At 39.3% G+C, this 7,878-nt stretch overlaps 1 long non-coding RNA gene across 1 annotated transcript in view; it reads left to right on the top strand.

The window, feature by feature from the left end:
* Positions 1 to 43: 43 nt before the first annotated feature.
* The window catches only part of LOC102299995, a 12,675-nt gene continuing 4,840 nt past the window's right edge, over positions 44 to 7,878 (top strand). Inside the window, exons 1-6 of the long non-coding RNA XR_006053209.1 lie at positions 44 to 401; positions 506 to 528; positions 1,665 to 1,765; positions 3,339 to 3,430; positions 3,966 to 4,191; positions 7,078 to 7,237. This is a non-coding gene — a long non-coding RNA (uncharacterized LOC102299995). The remainder of the gene's footprint in view (positions 402 to 505; positions 529 to 1,664; positions 1,766 to 3,338; positions 3,431 to 3,965; positions 4,192 to 7,077; positions 7,238 to 7,878) is intronic.

Genomic DNA, 7,878 nt, shown 5'->3' with positions numbered 1-7,878 from the left:
TCCAGGTCAGCTCAGTACATAATAGCATGTCATTCTTTGCTGAATGGATTTCATGACACATTTTGTAGTTTGAATCCAACTTTACATATCAGTCTTTAGGTATGTCAAACTGAGGCGTCTGCATGGTTACATTTGCTTAAAAAAATAATCAGCTTTCGATTAGTTTGCTTGTAGCAAATTTCCCTTTTTCCATTTTCCTTTGGATGGTTAAAGGAAGCTTATGCTAATTACTGTGAGTGAAGCCTGTATGTTGACTTTGTCTTTCCCTCTACAGGCCTTTCAAGTGGAAATTGTTTTGTTTTTTGTTTTTTTCAGTAAACTGAAATATAAGCTGAAATTAAGCATATTTCCTTCTTATTTAAAAATCTTGATGCTTTTTGTCCACAGGTGTGGAAAAACAGGTAAGCACACTGTAACAAAAGTATTAATTGCCTTAGATTGGTCAATAAAGAAACGTATTGGTCCTTTCTTAAACAATAATTTTACATCCCATTTTATTTTACAGATCACAGAGCTTCAACCCAACTGGTAGGTTAAAGGAACTTTTTGCAATTATTCTAGGTCTTTGTCAGCCCTTGGCATTTCTCAAGCGTCCTTCTTTCTAATCTTGCTTCTTATAGCTAATTGTATCACCACGGCACTGTTCTCTGCTTTTTCACCTTTGTTATGTCTGGTTGGTAAGCTATCACCAGTTTGCCCATCTGTATCTGGAAGTCTCAAAGACAACACAGAGGCACTAATCATGGCAGTACAGGAACAAGCCCTGAGCAAAAGATCCATAGAAGCTGGAGTCTACCACACCAAGCACCCCAGGTGCAGGCTGTGTAAAGATGCCACTGAGACAATCCGCCACATAACAGTAGGGTGCAAGATGCTAGCAGGCAGGGCATACATAGGACGCCATAACCAAGTCACCAGCATAGCATACAGGAACATCTGTGCAGAGTATGGCCTGGAAGTCCTGAGGTCTAAACAGGACATGGGTGGTTGTGAATGACCAAACTAAGAGCCTGTGGGACTTCCAGATACAGACAGACAAACTGGTGATGGCTATGAACCGGACACAGTAGTGGTAGACAAGCAGAGGACCCAAGCTTGAAGAAGGGGTAAGCAGGGGGAAGAGGGGAATTTTTAATTCATGTAATTTACATCCATATCTATATGTTTATATAGTTCTCTCTCTCTCTGTCATGTTCTCCCCTTGCCTGTGTTGGTTTTCTTCGGGTACTCTGGCTTCCTCCCACAGTCCAAAGAAATGCAATTAGTGGTGTTAGGTTGATTGGTGATTCCAAATTGCCTGTACGAGTAAATGCAAATGGTTGTCTGTCTCTCTGCGTTAGCCCTGCGTCAGGCTGGTGATCTGTCCAGGGTGTAGCTTGCCTCTATGGTAGCTGGGATAGGTTTCAGATATAGGTATATAAGATGTATCACATACCTCTAAAGATAGGTAAAGGGACCATTCCACTTTCCATTTATTCCGGTTTGACTTTATTAAATGAAATCTCTATACATATTTTACACTTGTGTGCCATACATTAGTCTATGCTGTTTACAAAAGAACAAAAAAAACAAACAAACTATTAATTGTGTTCGACTTTGTGGTTTTGTTCATGTGATGTGCACAGCTTGTGTGTTTATTTTTGCCCGTCTTTGTACATCCACAGCACTGAACCAAACACACACCTCTGTGGGTCATCATGTTACAATCCAAAGGAAAGTCAGTGCTGTGAGAGAAATCAAAAGCCTCACTGGTTCTGTGCCTCAGGTAACACCGTCTCCATGTTTGTTTTGACATTTATCCACTTTATCTGTTAGTTACTAGTTGATGTGACTTGGCACCACAGGGTGATCTTAACTATACAGCTTCAATAGCAGTTAGAGCTTTTTGGTATCTTATGTGTATCAGTGTGAAAGCAAAGAACTTCAACAAAATACTAAACTAATAATGTAAATCGAAAATGATATTAAAATAAGAAATGGTGCAATTTTCGCTCATTTTGAAGTCATAAACCTTAAACAGTTCTAAAAGACGGGGACAGGAACACATATACCTTTGTACTCCTTTTTTTGATTTTGCTGTGCCCTACGTGTTTTCCGTCTGTGATGGTTCTCGAGCCAGCTTTGTACTCTTTTACTACCATGTAATCTATTATAAAGAATAACTGGGCATTGTCTAACATGAAAAAAAGACATCTGCATGCCAGCAAGTTCTTCCAAATCCTCGATTTATTTTTCAGTAATAAGAAGGCTTTCATGATGCAAGTTACTCAAGCCCCACACCCTAACAAATGGTTTGATGCTTTAACTCAAAAAAGAGCAGTATTTCATGCCACAAACAGAGTTCAACTAAATGTAAAACATTTGTTGTTATAGGCAGACAATTAGCCAATAACAAACCCTGCTGAAAATAAGGCAAAAAAAATGTGGGCGGAAGCGACAGTAAAGGCTGTGAATAAAGCCACAGAGACAAATGACTGAACGATTTGACTAAAAAAACAGAATGTTGGGAAGAGTTGTTTCTGTCTGACTTACTTCTCAGGTTGCCCTCAGATAAATCCAGACAGTGAACTAAATTTCTTTATGCTTACCGACAATGAAGCATGTGTCATCATACTTTGAGACGGTTAAGAAGTCTGTCTTGCGAGGATCAACGTCATGGGAAAAGCAGGTGACACATGAAAGCCTGGCTACTCAAAGCTTTTTAATGAATAAAGAGCAAGTGAAATTAAAAGAGAGGAGGGGAGAGAGACAAAAAGCAAGTGTGTTTTTTTTTTTCTTAACTATGGAAATGACTCATTAGATGAGCAACATCTTTTGGATAAAACTAGCTCCCATAAACTGCAAACTCCAAAAAGGATGTTAGCCCAACAACACATGGCAAACTGCAGCTCGTTTGTTAAAAACATTTCTGGAGATCTGAATGGGTTCATTAACTTTGTTGTACCGCTATAACTTGTTATCTTTATGACATGTTGTTGAACCAGAAAGTCACCCAACTCTTTTTTCACTTATTCCCTCCACTTTACCACAGTTTTACCTCACTCTGATTTTTGCACATTTGGCTTCACATGCCATCAGGGTTCTTTTTTCTGACAGGTAATTCCTCTGTGCGTCGCTTACCCTTTGCAGATGGAGACAATAAACTTATGTCTATTAAAGAGGGTATTGTATTTGAAACTCGAGTAGTAAGTGTGCGAAACAGGGAACGTGTATTTTCTTCTCTTTCTAAGTCATCTTTTCCACATATCATTTATCTCAACATGTTCAGTCTGATAAGTTTTTATTGCAACTCCTCTCTCTTCTTTCCACCTTTCTGACCCTCACATCTCTCTATTTAGGTCTAAGCAAGACGACACCAACTGTGTATAACCCACGCACACAAGTCTGTTGTGATGGATGTGTATCTGCGTGGAAGCCTTGGATAGATCAAGTAATGGACTAATTGCTTTACTTGTTATTCTGGCTGCTTAGCTGGAAGAGTTTTAATTTTAACTTTTTAATGCAAAGGTTAACAATTTTTATCTTTTTAAATTAGCTAATGTATGCACATTCATTTCAGTATTAAATTCTACTAAAAGAACACTTGAATCTGGAGCACTGACAGGAATGGTACAGAATGATCCCAGAAGAAAAAAAGAGCTTTTTCTATGCAAGTTTGATCAGAGAGCTCTGAGTTCCACCCTGCTCCTTTTATACAGTAACCAAGGGTATTTACGATCTGATGTCTAAAGGTCATCTAAAGGCATAGGTAGCAGTTACAACTAATGCAAAAGTGTGTGTGTGTGTGTGTGTGTGTGTGTGTAGGATATCAACTATGTGCATTTGAATGTGTAGAGGAAAAGCCTGGTTTTGTCTGCATTGCTTCACACTTAAATTCATTGCCTCTGATTCTTCAAGTGCTGTTACAGAGACAGTCTGGTTGTGTCTGCTTGCACAGTTTACTGTATTATGTCTGATTCTTCAAGTGCTGTGGAGAGACGCCGTATGGCTCGGCACAACGTGGAGTTCTGTGTTGTAATAAGAGCTTGTACGAGGGCAGAGATGATGGAGAGGAATGTTCAGAGATGGGTATTCCTTACAACCCGGCTAAAGGGACCATGTGTTGTTCTCAGTTTCATGGCAGCCCAGGACAACACTGCTGTGGGACAGAAATTTACCAGCCTCATCTGAGATCTGCTGCAATGGACACAGGTGTGTGTGTGTGTGTGTGTGTGTGTGTGTGTGTGTGTGTATGTGTGTGTGTGTGTGTGTGTGTCTTTTTAATGGTTTTAAACACTTGAATTTTTTTTAAATCACATTCATATTCACTGGTATTATATTTGCTTTTTTTGTTTACTCTTAATATCGCACCCTCTACAGACAAAATTACAACATCATTATGATAAGAGGAGCACCTCAATGTCACCTGTATATATTTCATTTTGTTTAATGTACTGGGATATTTGTAATTAGAGCTATTTGTTATATTTTTGTAACTCTGTCACTTTTTTGTTTTATTTGGTTTAGTTAGTTACTGTTCTTACTGTCATGGAACAATGTGCCCACATAATCTCCTCTGAGATTAATAAAGTAAATCATTTACAGTGGGGCAAAAAAGTATTTAGTCAGCCACCGATTGTGCAAGTTCCCCCACTAAAATGATGACAGAGGTCAGTAATTTGCACCAGAGGTACACTTCAACTGTGAGAGACAGAATGTGAAAAAAAAATCCATGAATCCACATGGTAGGATTTGTAAAGAATTTATTGGTAAATCAGGGTGGAAAATAAGTATTTGGTCAATAACAAAAATACAACTCAATACTTTGTAACATAACCTTTGTTGGCAATAACAGAGGTCAAACGTTTACTATAGGTCTTTACCAGGTTTGCACACACAGTAGCTGGTATTTTGGCCCATTCCTCCATGCAGATCTTCTCGAGAGCAGTGATGTTTTGGGGCTGTCGCCGAGCAACACGGACTTTCAACTCCCGCCACAGATTTTCTATGGGGTTGAGGTCTGGAGACTGGCTAGGCCCACTTCCTAGGGAACTTTGCAAATGGTGTCTTGACGGAGCCATCCTTCTGTTGCCCGGGCGGTGTGTTTTGGATCATTGTCATGTTGGAAGACCCAGCCTCGTTTCATCTTCAAAGTTCTCACTGATGGAAGGAGGTTTTGGCTCAAAATCTCACGATACATGGCCCCATTCATTCTGTCCTTAACACGGATCAGTCGTCCTGTCCCCTTGGCAGAAAAACAGCCCCATAGCATGATGTTTCCACCCCCATGCTTCACAGTAGGTATGGTGTTCTTGGGATGCAACTCAGTATTCTTCTTCCTCCAAACACGACGAGTTGAGTTTATACCAAAAAGTTCTACTTTGGTTTCATCTGACCACATGACATTCTCCCAATCCTCTGCTGTATCATCCATGTGCTCTCTGGCAAACTTCAGACGGGCCTGGACATGCACTGGCTTCAGCAGCGGAACACGTCTGGCACTGCGGGATTTGATTCCCTGCCGTTGTAGTGTGTTACTGATGGTGACCTTTGTTACTTTGGTCCCAGCTCTCTGCAGGTCATTCACCAGGTCCCCCCGTGTGGTTCTGGGATCTTTGCTCACCGTTCTCATGATCATTTTGACCCCACGGGATGAGATCTTGCGTGGAGCCCCAGATCGAGGGAGATTATCAGTGGTCTTGTATGTCTTCCATTTTCTGATGATTGCTCCCACAGTTGATTTTTTCACACCAAGCTGCTTGCCTATTGTAGATTCACTCTTCCCAGTCTGGTGCAGGTCTACAATACTTTTCCTGGTGTCCTTCGAAAGCTCTTTGGTCTTGGCCATGGCGGGTTTGGAGTCTGACTGTTTGAGGCTGTGGACAGGTGTCTTTTATACAGATGATGAGTTCAAACAGGTGCCATTCATACAGGTAACGAGTGGGGGACAGAAAAGCTTCTTACAGAAGACGTTACAGGTCTGTGAGAGCCAGAGATTTTCCTTGTTTGAGGTGACCAAATACTTATTTTCCACCCTGATTTACGAATAAATTCTTTACAAATCCTACCATGTGGATTCATGGATTTTTTTTTCACATTCTGTCTCTCACAGTTGAAGTGTACCTCTGGTGCAAATTACTGACCTCTGTCATCATTTTAAGTGGGGGAACTTGCACAATCGGTGGCTGACTAAATACTTTTTTGCCCCACTGTACGAGACAGGCAGAAATTCCAGACATACCGAAGATCTTTCACACCTATTTTTCCTTTCAATGCATTGAGTTACTAAAAGAATTTCTCTGCCTCATCACTCTGAGTCTCTGTCTGGGCTTGGTGCTTTTTCAGTTTAAGTTTATTGTTAAAACCTGTGCATGTGCATGCTTGTCATGACTCCAGTGTTCAATGAATGTACATTCATATTCAGTAACTGCATTTATTGCAACATTCAATGTTTTGTATTGCCATATGGGCTGGAACCAGTGTTAATGTATGAATTATCACACAACTCAGTAGCTATTCATATCCAGGTCTCAGTTGCTGTTTTATGGTAGGCTTTGTAACAGCTGAACTTGCTGAATCTTGGTGGCTCGTAAGATGCAGTAACTATCAGAGCTTGTTTCCACGAACTTTGCTGCCAGTTGTGGCGATACCTAAATACCAAAAGAAGATCATATTTATGTTTATGTCTTTCTTTATTTGTTATGTGTCATATGTCAATGAGAGGAATGTTATAACAAAAAAAATAAAATAAGTTAATGAACATTGCTCATTGCTTTTTAAAACGTAATGCATTGTTTTTCCTTTTTTAATCCCTGGAGAAAATTATCTTATCAATATTTTGCATTACTTTCTAACGTGGCATTAGACCCATGATCATATAATCACTAGTTAAGAATACAAACCTTAAACTACAGAGCCATATAGACGCAGATCCAGCAACTCTGACGATGTTCTGTTTTTTCAGTGCACAAATGAAGACATTATCTTTTATGCTAACATCTAGCAATACACATATAGACTAATGTAATTCGCCCTCTTATGAACATATTTATCACTCTTCTTATTTGATATTAATTTGTCCCTCTGTTTCCCAACCAGGCATCTCAAATCAGAAAACATTCACTGCTGTGGGGTCAAAGCCTACAACATTAAAGACCCACAGATGAAGTGCTGTGCAGGAACACTGTACAATCTGACATTGTTAGATGAGCATGGAGGGGATGCACAATGCTGTGGATCCATTCTGCAAAGGCCACAGGTAAAGTCAGTGACACAAATGACAGCAACAAATCATTTTGTATTTTCTACTATTGTTATGCGCAATTCTGACAGGCTTCATCTTGCTCTTGTGGTCATTTTAAAAATGTTGTACAAAACATGATTTAGCTACTATAAAAGCTACTTTTGGCTACTCTCTTATTCACAAGGGATTATCACAGTGACTAGTAAACCTTGGCAGATTTTTATGCCTTTTTGTGTGAAAAAATATGAAGGATAATGTTTAAAGAAAGGAAACTTATAACTGATAGAAAATGATAGGGCAGGAGAAAAACCCTGAGGAAACCAGCAGGTCCATACCACTATGCAATTGAAGTATTATTTACTGAACAGAAGCTTTGTTTGAAGCTTTGTTTAACAGCATGTTAGAATGCATTTGGTCTCTGACTGTCTGTATTGTGCAGAGCTTAAAGACATAGGGAAGGCAAGGTAAGTTTATTTATATAGCACAATTCAACAACAAGGTGATGCTTTACAGAGACATTAAAAAACAAAAACAAATAAAAAGCATGATTTAAAATTGATAGAAAAAACAGTAGATAAAATCAGAACAGTAGATAAAATCAGTAGTTAAAATGTAAGTTTTGAAATTTAAGCTTAAAAGTGTGGATTTGGTGCTTT

This window comes from Haplochromis burtoni, unplaced genomic scaffold (assembly GCF_018398535.1).
Source record: "Haplochromis burtoni strain Fernald_Lab_line unplaced genomic scaffold, NCSU_Asbu1 Contig_700, whole genome shotgun sequence".
Taxonomy (NCBI): domain Eukaryota; kingdom Metazoa; phylum Chordata; class Actinopteri; order Cichliformes; family Cichlidae; genus Haplochromis; species Haplochromis burtoni.
Note: the sequence above shows the minus strand (reverse complement) of the source record. Positions and strands in the feature narration are given on the sequence as shown.